Source organism: Balaenoptera ricei, chromosome 6, assembly GCF_028023285.1.
Source record: "Balaenoptera ricei isolate mBalRic1 chromosome 6, mBalRic1.hap2, whole genome shotgun sequence".
NCBI classification, from domain to species: domain Eukaryota; kingdom Metazoa; phylum Chordata; class Mammalia; order Artiodactyla; family Balaenopteridae; genus Balaenoptera; species Balaenoptera ricei.
The window spans coordinates 30,694,752-30,707,414 of NC_082644.1; the positions used below are offsets into that span (position 1 = coordinate 30,694,752).

Below are 12,663 nucleotides of genomic sequence, written 5' to 3' on the forward strand. Positions count from 1 at the left end.
AGGAAGTGGGGGAACTCCCTGTTTAAAGGCGAACAGAGCCATATGCACTAATAGGTAGAAATAACTGAAGAGTGCCGTCTACTATAGAGCGGTGGCATCATAACGTCTTTGTTACTACCAATAGCCATGGTCTGTCTATTACTTACTAAGTGCTAGACTGAGAGATGCAAACGTCTTTACGTACATCATCTCTTTTTAATACCTACGACAATCCTCTGAGTTAGGTGCTGTTGTTAACCCCGTTTTAGAGTTAGGAAACTGAGGCTCAGAGAAATTAAGTTGCTTTCCTGAAGTCTCAGAGAAGGTAAGTGTTAGAGCTGGATTGGAATCCAAAAATCAAACTTCAAAGCCCAGGCACTTTGCTTAACTGGAGAAGGAGAGAAGGGGGTCCATGACAGTTAATTATGTACCTATTGTCTCAAGCTTGCAAGCTGCTTGAAAAGCAGAAACTGTCTTCATTTTTTAGTCAATTCTAATTTGACATAGATGCAGAGAGAATAAGATTTTCCTGAACTAACTGGACAAGAGTTGGTTGAAATTGGGAAGGAGGAGTTCTAAAGAAAATGTTTGCATGCATGTTGGAAGGGATCATGAAGGTAGAGGAAGCTGTAACTAGTAAGAGAGAAGAGGAGAGGGAAGTAGGTGAACAGGGAACAAATATGTTCCTCCGCAAGTGAGGGTGTAAATGTATCAGAATGCTTGCTACTCCAGGGGTGCTCCACAGATTGGAAGCTTTAGCATCACTTGGGTTGAACAGAAATACAGATTTCAGCCCAACCCTGACCTACTGAGTCGGAATCTACTTTTTAACTTGACCGTTGATGATTTTATGCACTTCAGAAAGTCTGAGGAAGCACCATGATGAAAGATGATTTCTTTACTGGCCACAGTATGTCATTTTTAGCTCAGGATAGTATGTAGACTATCCATGTAATCTGAGTCTCCTCAATGATCAAGTTGAGAAAGTCGGAAGAGTCCAAGGTGTTTGGATTTAATATAAAGTTTCTTTTCACTATGATGGAGAAAGAAGTTTAGGACCTGTGTACCAAGCTTTTTTTTTTTCAGTTTCAGTAAAATACATATAAATGTATCATCTTAACCATTTTTCAGTGTTCATATCAGTAGTATAATGTTCATAATATTGTGCAACTATTACCTCCATCCCTTTCCATAACTCTTTGCATCTTGTAAAACTAAAACTCCATACCCGTTAAATAATAACTTCTCATTTCCCAACTCCCCTTAGCCCCTGACAGCCACCATTCTATTTTCTGTCTCCATCGAATTTGACTTCTCTATTGCTTCATATAAATGGAATCATACATATTTATCTTTTTGTGACTGGCTTATTTCTCTCAGCATAATATCCTTAAGTTTCATCCATATTGTAGCATATAGCAGAATTTCCTTTCTTTTTCAGGCTGAGTAATATTTTCTTGTATGTATATACCACATTTTACTTATCCATTCATCTGTCAATAAATACTTCGTTTGCTTCCATGTTTTAGCTATTGTGAATAATACTGATATGAACATGGGTGAACAAATATCTCTTTGTGACCCTGCTTTCAATTCTTTGGATATATACCAAGAAGTGGAGTTGCTGGATCATATGTTAATTCTATTTTTAATTTTCTGAGGAACCACCACACTGGTTCCCACAGTGGTTCTACCATTTTACGTTCCCACTAACAGTCCACAAGTTTTCCAGATTCTCCACATCTACATCAACACTTGTTGTTATCTCTTTTTTGATAGTAGCCATCCTAATGGGTATGAGGTGGTACCTCACTGTAGTTTTGTCTTGCATTTACCTAATGATAGGTGATGTTAAATATCTTTTCATGTACTTATTGGCCATTTGTATATCTTCTTTGGAGAAATGTTTATTTAAATCCTTTGCCCATTTTTGAATCAGGTTGTTTGGGTTTTTGTTGTGGAGTTTTAGGAGTTTCTCTATATATTTTGGATATTGATCCTTTATCAGATATACAATTAACAAATATTTTCTCCCATTCTGTGAGTTGCCTTTTTACTCTGTGTATAGTGTTTTTTGATGTACATTTTAAAATTTTTTTCATGAAGTCCAATTTGTCTATTTTTTCTTTTGTTACCTGTGCCTTTGGTATTGAATATATCCATGAAATCATTGCCAAATCCAATATCGTGAAGCTTTGTCTTACGTTTTCTTCCTAGAGTTTTATTGTTTTAGGTCTTATGTTTACACCTTTGATCCAATTCGAGTTAGTTTTTGTATATGTTAGGTAATGGTCCAATTTCATTATTTTGCATGTGGATATCCAGTTTTCCCAGCACAATTTGAATGGTATTGGCATGCTAGTCAAAAATCATTTGACCATATATGTGAACGTTTATTTCTGGCTTCTCTAAGTATTCTATTACGTTGATCTGTATGTCTGTTTTTATGCCAGTACTACAGTTTTGATTACTGTATCTTTGAGATAAGTTTTGAAATCAGGCAATATGAATCCTTCAGTTTTGTTCTTTTTCAAGATTGTTTTGCTATTGGGAATCCCTTGAGGTTCCATATGAATCTTAGGGATGGCATTTTCTATTTTTAAAATAAAAAACCTCATTGGGATCTTGATAGGGATTGCATTGAACCTGTAGATTGCTTTGGGTAATATTGACATTTTAATAACATTACCTCCTAATCCATGAACATGAGATGTGTTTCCATTTATTTATATCTTCTTTAATTTCTTTCAGTGATGCTTTGTAGTTTTCATTGTACAAGTCTTTTACCTTCTTGATTAAGTTTATTGCTGTGTATTATATTCTTTTTTGATGGTATTGTAAATGGAATTGTTTTTGTAATTTCCTTTTCAGATTGTTCATTGTTGTATAGAAATTCATCTAATTTTTATGTGATGACTTGTTATCCTGTTACTTTGCTGAATACATTTATTAGTTCTAACAGTTTTTTTGTAGAATCTTTAGGATTTCTTACATTTAAGATCATACCATCTGCAAACAGAGATAATTTTACTTCTTCCTTTCCAATTTAGATGCCTTTTATTTCTTCTTCTTGCCTAACTGCTCTACCTAGAATTTTCAGTACTATGTTGAATTGAAGTGGTGAAAGCTGCATCTTTACCTTGTTCCTAATCTTACAGGAAAAGCTTTCAGTCTTTCACCATGGAGTATGATGTTTGCAGTGGGTTGTCCATATATGGTTTTTATTATGGTGAGATAATTTCTTTCTGTTCCTGGTTTTTTTGAGTGGTTTTTATTATGAAATTTTCAAATACAGTTTCCCCCCCACTATCCGAAAATAAAGCATTCCAATGAAACCTTTTGTAAGTCAAAATGGTGTAAAGCAAAGAAGCAGTTACCTCAGGACACATTTTGCTAACAGATGCACAAAATAAATCAAGATACAGCACAAATGCTCACAGACACAGTTCAAAGCTATGGCAGTTTTGATGCTGAGATGCTGAGTGTAGTTTCTGGGGTAGGAGCTTGGTGGTGCCACTCTCACTGCTCAGGGTGCATGTTGCCTCTGTGATGTCTCGCTGCAAAACAAACCCCAAACGCTATTTTCACTTTTCACCTTCTTTTTGTAAAAGTGAAAATTCTTTTCAGATTTTATTTCAAAGAGCTAATTTTTAGTTTCATTGATTTTTCTCTATTTCTTAATGTTTATTTCACTGATCTCTGTTCTAATCTTTATCATTTCCTTCCTTCTGCTAGCTTTGGGTTTAATTCATTCTTCTTTTTCTAGTTTCTTAAGTTTTACCATTAGGTTGTTCATTAGACATCTTTCTTGTTTTTTTTCTTGTTTTTTTTTTTTAATTTAAGTGTTTATAGCTATAAAATGTCCTTAGTGCTATGTTTGCTATGTCTCCTAAGTTTTGATATGTTGTGTTTTCATTTTCATTGGCCTTAAAGACGAATGAAAATATATTTTCATTTCCCTTGGGATTTCTTCTTTATTGGTTATTTAAAAGTGTGTTGCTTAATTTCACAATTTTGTGAATTTTTCAGTTTTCCTTCTGTTACTGATTTCTAACTTCAGCTCGTTGTGGTTGGAGGAAATACTTTGTAGAATACCTGTCTTTTAAAATCCATTGAGACTCAATTATTTGCCCAGTATATGATCTATCCTGGAAAATGTCCCACCTGCATTTGAAAATAATTTGTATTCTCTTGTCGTGTAGGGTGTTCTATATATGTCTGTTAGACCTAATTGGTGTACTGTGGTGTTTAAATTTTCTGTCACTTATTAATCTGTCTGGTCCTTCTATACATCATTGTAAGTGGGGGATTGAAGTCTCCAACTGTTATTTTGTTTTCTACTGAGCTGTAATTGACATATAACATTACTTTGCTTTCAGGTGTACAACATAATGATTTCACATTTGTATATATAAAAAAAATGATCACAAGAAATTCTTAAGATTCATCACCATTCATAGTTACAAAAATTGTTTGTGATGAGAACTTTGAAGATTTACTCTCTTAGCAACTTTCAAATATGCAATACAGTATTATTAACTATAGTCACCATGCTGTACATTAGATCCCCATGACTTATTTATTTCATAAATGGAAGTTTGTACCTTTTGACCACCCCACCCTCACCCATTTCCCTTACCGCCCCCTCACCCCCTTGCCCCTGACAACCACCAGTCTATTCTCTATATCTATGAACTTGTTCTTTTTGGTGTTTCTTAGATTCCACATATAAGTGAGATCATATAGTATTTGTCCTTCTCTGTCTGACTTCACTTAGCATAATGCCCTCAAGGTCCATCCATGTTGTTGCAAATGGCAAGATTTCATTCATTTTATGGCTGAGTAATATTCCATGTATATACAGGCCACATTTTCTTTATCCATTTAACGATCAATGGATGCTTTGTTTGTTTCCATGTCTTGGCTATCATAAATAATGCTGCAGTGAACATTGGGGTGCATATATCTTTTCGAGTTAGTGTTTTTGATTCCTTCGGATAAATACACGGCAGTACAATTGCTGATCATATGGTAGTTCTATTCTTTTTTTTGTTGTAATTTTTTTAAACATCTTTATTGAAGTATAATTGTTTTACAATGTTTTATTAGTTTCTGCTGTGTAACAAAGTGAATCAGCTATATGCATATGTATATCCCCATGTCCCCTCCCTCTTGCATCTCCCTACCACCCTCCTTATCCCACACCTCTAGGTGGTTGCAAAGCAGCCAGCTGATCTCCCTGTGCTATGCAGCTGCTTCCCACTAGCTGTTTTACATTTGGTAGTGTATATATGTCCATGCCACTCTCTCACTTCGTCCCAGCTTACCCTTCTCCCTCCCCGTATCCTCAAGTCCATTCTCTACGTCTGTGTCTTTATTCCTGTCCTGCCCCTAGGTTCATCAGAACCATTTTTTATTTTAGATTCCATATATATGTGTTAGCATATGGTATTTGTTTTTCTGTTTCTGACTTACTTCACTTTGTATGACAGACTCTAGGTCCACCCACCTCACGACAAATAACAATTTTGTTTCTTTTTATGGCTGAGTAATATTCCATTGTATATATGTGCCACATCTTCTTTATCCATTCATTTGTCGATGGACACTTAGGTTGCTTCCATGTCCTGGCTATTGTAAATAGTGCTGCAATGAACATTGTGGAACATGACTCTTTTTGAATTATGGTTTTCTCAGGGTATATGCCCAGTAGCGGGATTGCTGGGTCATATGGTAGTTCTATTTTTAGTTTTTTAAGGAACCTCCTTACTGTTCTCCATAGTGGCTGTACCAATTTATATTCCCACCAACAGTGCAAGAGGGTTCCCTTTTCTCCACATCCTCTCCAGCATTTATTGTTTGTAGATTTTTTGATGATGGCCATTCTTACCGGTGTGAGGTGATACCTCATTGTAGTTTTGAGTTGCATTTCTCTAATGATTAGTGATGTTGAGCATCTTTTCATGTGTTTGTTGGCAATCTGTATATATTATTTGGAGAAATGTCTATTCAGGTCTTCTGCCCATTTTTACATTGGGTTGTTTGTTTTTTTAATATTGAGCTGCATGAACTGCTTGTGTATTTTGGAGATTAATCCTTTGTCAGTTGCTTCGTTTGCAAATATTTTCTCTCATTCTGAGGGTTGTCTTTTCATCTTTTTGATGGTTTCCTTTGCTGTGCAAAAGCTTTGAAGTTTCATTAGGTCCCATTTGTTTATTTTTGTTTTTATTTCCATTCCTCTAGGAGGTGGGTCAAAAAGGATCTTGCTGTGATTTATGTCATAGCATGTTCTGCCTATGTTTTCCTCTAGGAGTTTGATAGTGTCTGGCCTTACATTTAGGTCTTTAATCCATTTTGAGTTTATTTTTGTGTATGGTGTTAGGAAGTGTTCTAATTTCATTCTTTTACATGTAGCTGTCCAGTTTTCCCAGCCCCACTTATTGAAGAGGGTGTCTTTTCTCCATTGTATACTCTTGCCTCCTTTATCAAAGATAAGGTGACCATATGTGGGTGGGTTTATCTCTGGGCTTTCTATCCTGTTCCATTGATCTGTATTTCTGTTTTTGTGCCAGTACCATACTGTCTTAATTACCGTAGCTTTGTAGTATAGCCTGAAGTCAGGGAGCCTGATTCCTCCAGCTCCGTTTTTCTTTTTCAAAATTGTTTTGGCTATTCGGGGTCTTTTGTGTTTCTATACAAATTGTGAAATTGTTTGTTCTAATTCTGTGAAAAATGCCATTGGTAGTTTGATAGGGATTGCACTGAATCTGTAGATTGCTTTGGATAGTATAATCATTTTCACAATGTTGATTCTTCCAATCCAAGAACGTGGTATACCTCGCCATCTGTTTGTATCATCTTTAATTACTTTCATCAGTGTCTTTTAGTTTTCTGCATACAGGTCTTTTGTCTCCTTAGGTAGGTTTATTTCTAGGTATTTTATTCTTTTTGTTACACTGGTAAATGGGAGTGTTTCCTTAATTTCTCTTTCAGATTTTTCATCATTAGTGTATAGGAATGCAAGAGATTTCTGTGCATTAATTTTGTATCCTGCTACTCTGCCAGATTCATTGATTAGCTCTAGTAGTTTTCTGTTAACATCTTTAGAATTCTCTATGTATAGTGTCATGTCATTTGCAAACAGTGACAGTTTTATTTCTTCTTTTCCGAATTGGATTCCTTTTATTTCTTTTTCTTCTCTGATTGCTGTGGCTAAAACTTCCAAAATGCTGTTGAATAATAGTGGTGAGAGTGGGCAACCTTGTCTTGTTCTTGATCTTAGTTTAAATGGTTTCAGTTTTTCACCATGGAGAATGATGTTGGCTGTGTTATTGTTGTATATGGCCTTTATTATGTTGAGGTAGGTTCCCTCTATGCCTATTTTCTGGAGAGTTTTTATCATAAATGGGTGGTGAATTTTGTCAAAAGCTTTTTCTGCATCTATTAAGACTATCATACGGTTTTTATCCTTCAGTTTGTTAATATGGTGTATCACATTGATCGATTTGCATATATTGAAGAATCCTTGCATTCCTGGGATAAACCCCAGTTGATCATGGTGTATGATCCTTTTAATATGCTGTTGGATTCTGTTTGCTAGTATTTTGTTGAGGATTTTTGCATCTATGTTCATCAGAGATATTGGCCTGTAATTTTCTTTTTTTGTGACATCTTAGTCTGATTTTGGTGTCAGGGTGATGGTAGCCTTGTAGAATGAGTTTGGGAGTGTTCCTCCCTCTGCTATATTTTGGAAGAGTTTGAGAAGGATAGGTGTTAGCTCTTCTCTAAATGTTTGATAGGATTCACCTGTGAACCCATCTGGTCCTGGGCTTTTGTTTGTTGGAAGATTTTAAATCAAAGTTTCAATTTCAGTGCTTGTGATTGGTCCTTTTATGTTTTCTGTTTCTTCCAGGTTCAATCTCGGAAGGTTGTGCTTTTCTAAGAATTTGTCCATTTCTTCCAGGTTGTCCATTTTATTGGCATATAGTTGCTTGTAGTAATCCCTCATGATCCTTTGTATTTCTGCAGTATCAGTTGTTACTTCTCCTTTTTCATTTCTAATTTATTGATTTGAGTCTTCTCCCTTTTTTTCTTGATGAGTCTGGCTAATGGTTTATCAATTTTGTTTATCTTCTCAAGGAAACAGCTTTTAGTTTTATTGATCTTTGCTATCGTTTCTTTCATTTCTTTTTCATTTATTTCTGATATGATCTTTATGATTTCTTTCCTTCTGCTAACTTTGGGTTTTTTTTGTTCTTCTTTCTCTAATTGCTTTAGGTGTAAGGTTAGGTTGTTTATTTGATATTTTTCTTGTTTCTTGAGGTAGGATTGTATTTCTGTAAACTTTCCTCTTAGAACTGCTTTTGCTGCATCCCATAGGTTTTGGGTCATTGTGTTTTCATTGTCATTTGTTTCTAGGTATTTTTTGATTTCCTCTTTTATTTCTTCAGTGATCTCTTGGTTTTTTAGTAGTGTATTGTTTAGCCTCCATATGTTTGTATTTTTTACAGTTTTTTCCCTGTAATTGATATCTAGTCTCATAGCGTTGTGGTCAGAAAAGATACTTCATATGATTGCAATTTTCTTAAATTTACCAAGGCTTGATTTTTGACCCAAGATATGATCTATCCTGGAGAATGTTCCATGAGCACTTGAGAAGAAAGTGTATTCTGTTGTTTTTGAATGGAATGTCCTATAAATATCAATGAAGTCCCTCTTGTTTAATGTGTCATTTAAGGCTTGTGTTTCCTTATTTATTTTCATTTTGAGTGACCTGTCCATTGGTGAAAGTGGGGTGTTAAAGTCCCCTACTATTATTGTGTTACTGTCAATTTCCCCGGTAGTTCTATTTTTCACTTTCTGAGGAGCCTCCATACTGTTTTCAGTAGTGGCTGTACCAATTTAAATTGCCACCAACAGTGCACAAGTATTCTTATTTCTCCACATCCTCACCAACACCTGTTATTTCTTGCATTTTTGATAATAACCATTGTAAGAAGTGTGAGGTTATATCTTCTTATGGTTTTGATTTGCATTTCCCTGGTGATTAATGATGCTGAGCACCTTTTCATGTACCTCATGGCCTTCTGTATGTCTTCTTTGGAAAAATGTCTATTGAAATCCTTTGCTCATTTTTGATTGTATGTGGATTTTTGCTATTCAATTGTATGAGTTCCTTGTACATTTTGGATATTGACCCCTTAGGGGATAAATGAGTTGCACATATTTTCTTACATTCCATATGTTGCCATTTCACTTTGTTGATAGTTTCCTTTGCTGTCTAGAAGCTTTTTAATTTGATGTAGTTCCACTTGTTGTTTATTTTTGCTTTTCTGGCCTAAATTTTTGGTGGCAAATCCAAAAAATCATTGACAGGACCAATGTCAGGGAGCTCACTGCTTATGTTTTCTTCTAGGATTTTTATAGTTTCAGGTCTTTAATCCATTTTAAGTTAACTTTTGTGTATTGTGTAAGATAGTGGTTCCTTATCCTTTTGCTTCTGGCTGTCCAGTTTTCCCAACCCATTTATTGAAGAAACTGTCCTTTCCCCATTGTGTATTCTTGGCTTCTTTGTCATTAATTAATTGACCATGTATGAATGGGTTTATTTCTGGGCTCTTTTTTCTCTTCTGTTGATCTATGTGTCTGTTTTTATGCCAATACTGTATTGCTTTCGTTACTATAGCTTTGTAATCTAGTTTGAAATCAAGACTTATGATGCCTCCAGGATTGTTCTTTCTCAAGAATTCTTTAGCTGTTCCAGGTCTTTTGTGGTTCCATACAAACAGTAGGATTTTTTTCTACTTCTGTGAAAAATGCTATTGGAATTTTGTTAGAAATTGTATTGAATCTGGTGATTGCATTGGGTAGTATGGACATTTAAAGAATATTCTTCTTATCCATGAGCATGGAATATCTTTTCAAATATTAGTATTTTGTCAGTTTCTTTTTTCAGTGTCTTATAATTTTCAGTGTATAGGTCTTTTACCTCCTTTGTTAAATTTATTCCTAGGTATTTTATTCCTTTTGAGGCAGTTATAAATGGGGTTGGTTTCTTATTTTCTTTTTCTGATAGTTTGTTATTAGTGTATAGAAACACAACAGATTTTTGTATTGGTTTTGTATCCTGCAACTTCACTAGTTTGTTTCCTGGTTTTAACAGTTTTATGGTAGAGTCTTTGGGGTTTTCTCTAAATAATATCATGTCACCTGCAAATAGTTACAGTGTTGCTTCTTCCTTTCTGATTTGAATGCCTTTTATTTCTTTTTCTTGTCTAACTGTTTTGGCTAGGACTTCCATTACTATGTTGAATAAGTGTGGTGAAAGTGAGCATCCTTTGTCTTGTTCCTGAACTCAGAGAAAAAACTTTCAGCTTTTCACTGTTCAGTATGATGTTAGCTGTGGACTTGTCATGTGGCCTTTATTATTTTGAGGTAAATTTCCTCTGTACCCACTTTGTTGAGAGTTTTGATCATAAATGGATGTTGAATTTTGTCAGACACTTTTCTGCATCTATTGAGATGATCACATGGTTTTTATCCTTCATTCTGTTAATGGGGTGTATCACACTGATTTGCAGATTTGAACCATTCTTGCATTCCTGGACTAAATCCCAGTTGTTCCTGGTGTATGTTGCTTAACGTATTGCTGAATTAGCTTTGCTAATGGTTTGTTGAGGATTTACGTTTATGTTCATTAGGGTTATTGGCCTTGTAATTTTCTTTTCTTGTAGTGTTCATGTCTGAGTTTGGTTTCAGGGTAAAGTCCTCATAAAATGATTGTGTAAGTTTTCCCTCTCCTGTTTTTTGGAAGAGTTAGAGAAGGATTGGTTTGCTTCTTTAAATAGTCGGTAGAATTCAGTAGTGAAGCCATCTGGTCCTGGACTTTTGTTTGTAGGTAGGATTTTAAACACTAATTCAATTTCTTTATTATTAATTGTCTGTTCAGTTTTTCTGTTTCTTCATGATTCAGTCTTGTTCTATGTTTCTAGAAGTTCTTCTGTTTTTTTTGGATTGTCCAGTTTGTTGGCATATAATTTTTCATACCTTCTTATGACGTGAGTGGTTTCCTTTGTATTTCTGTGGTGTCTGTTGTAATGTCTCTTCTTTCATTTTGATTTTATTTGTATCTTCTCTCTCTCTCTCTCTTTTTTTTTTTTTTGATTATTCTAGCTGAAGTTTTGTCTATTTTGTTTACTTTTTGACTAACCAGCTCTTGGTTTCCTTGATCTTTTCTATCACATTTTTAGGCTGTACTTCATTCTTTTCCTTCTCTGGTCTTTGATATTTCCCTCTACTAACTTTGGGCTTCATTTGTTTTTTATTTGAGATTTTTTGTTACTGCTTTTTATTGCTATGAACTTCCCTCTGAGAATGACTTTTGCTACAGCCCATAGTTTGGTGTGTTTATTTCTGTTTTCATTTGTCTCATGGTATTTTTTTACTTCTCTTTTGATTTTTCTTTTGACTCATTCAGTCATGTTTAGTAGGATGTTGTTTAATCTCCATATATTTGTGAATTTTCTAGTTTTCTTGTAATTGATTTCTAGTATAATATCATTGTGGTTGGAAAAGATGCTTGATATAATTTCAGTCTTCTTAAATTTATTAAGACTTGTTTTGTGGCTTGACATATGACCTATCCTGGAGAATGTTCCTTGTGTGCTTGGGAAGAATGTGTAGTCTTTCTTCTGAGTGGAATATTCTGTCTATGTCTGTTAAGTTCTTAGGGTCTAAATGTGTCATTTAAGACCAATGTTTGTTTGTTGATTTTCTCTCTGGATGATCTACATGTTGATGTAAGTGGTGTGCTAAAATCCCCTACTGTTGTATTGCTGTCTATTTCTTTCTTTAAAGTCTGTTAATACTGTTTTATATATTTAGGTGCTCCTATATTGGGTGCATAAATATTTACCAGTGTGTCCTCTTGTTGGATTAACTCCTTTATCATTATATAACGACCACCTGTGTCTCTTATTACAACTTTGTCTTAAAGCCTTTTTTTTCTGATATAAATATGCTACTTTAGCTTTCTTTTAGTTTCCATTTGGATGGAATATCTTTTTCCATCCCTTCACTTTCAGTGTGTATGTCCTTACATCTGAAGTGAGTATCTTGTAAGCAGCATGATGGGTCTTTTGTTGGTTTTTAAATCTAGTTAGCCACTCTGTGCTTTTTGATTGAAGAATTTAGTCCATTTGCATTTAAAGTAATTTATGATAGGTGTGTGCTTATTGCCATTTTATTTTCTGGAAATTTTGTAATTCCATTGCTCCTTTCTTCATCTCTGGCTCTCTCCTTTTGTGATTCGGTGATTTTCTATAGTGGTATGCTTAGATTCCTTTTTATCTTTTTGTGTCTACTGTAGCTTTTTGCTCTGTGGGTACCATGAGGGTTACATAAAACATGTTTATAACTGTCTGTTTTAAGCTGACAATAACTTAAGTTCTAACACATTCTAAATCTCTGCATTTTTACTCCCTCCCCCAATGTTTTATGTTTTTGATGTCACAATTTAGGTCTTGTTATATTGTGTATACCATAACAAATTGTTGTATTTATCGTTATTTTTACTACTTTTGTTTTTCAACCTTCATATTAGCTTTTAGGTGATTAACCTACCACCATTGCACCATTAGATTATTCTGAATTCTTCTATATATTTACCTTTACCTGTGAGAACTA

The 12,663-nt window shown here is 34.6% G+C and overlaps 1 protein-coding gene across 4 annotated transcripts in view; it reads left to right on the forward strand.

Moving 5' to 3' along the window:
* Positions 1–12,663, forward strand: part of CENPP (centromere protein P) — a 224,912-nt gene that overhangs the window by 948 nt on the left and 211,301 nt on the right. The window lies entirely within an intron of this gene.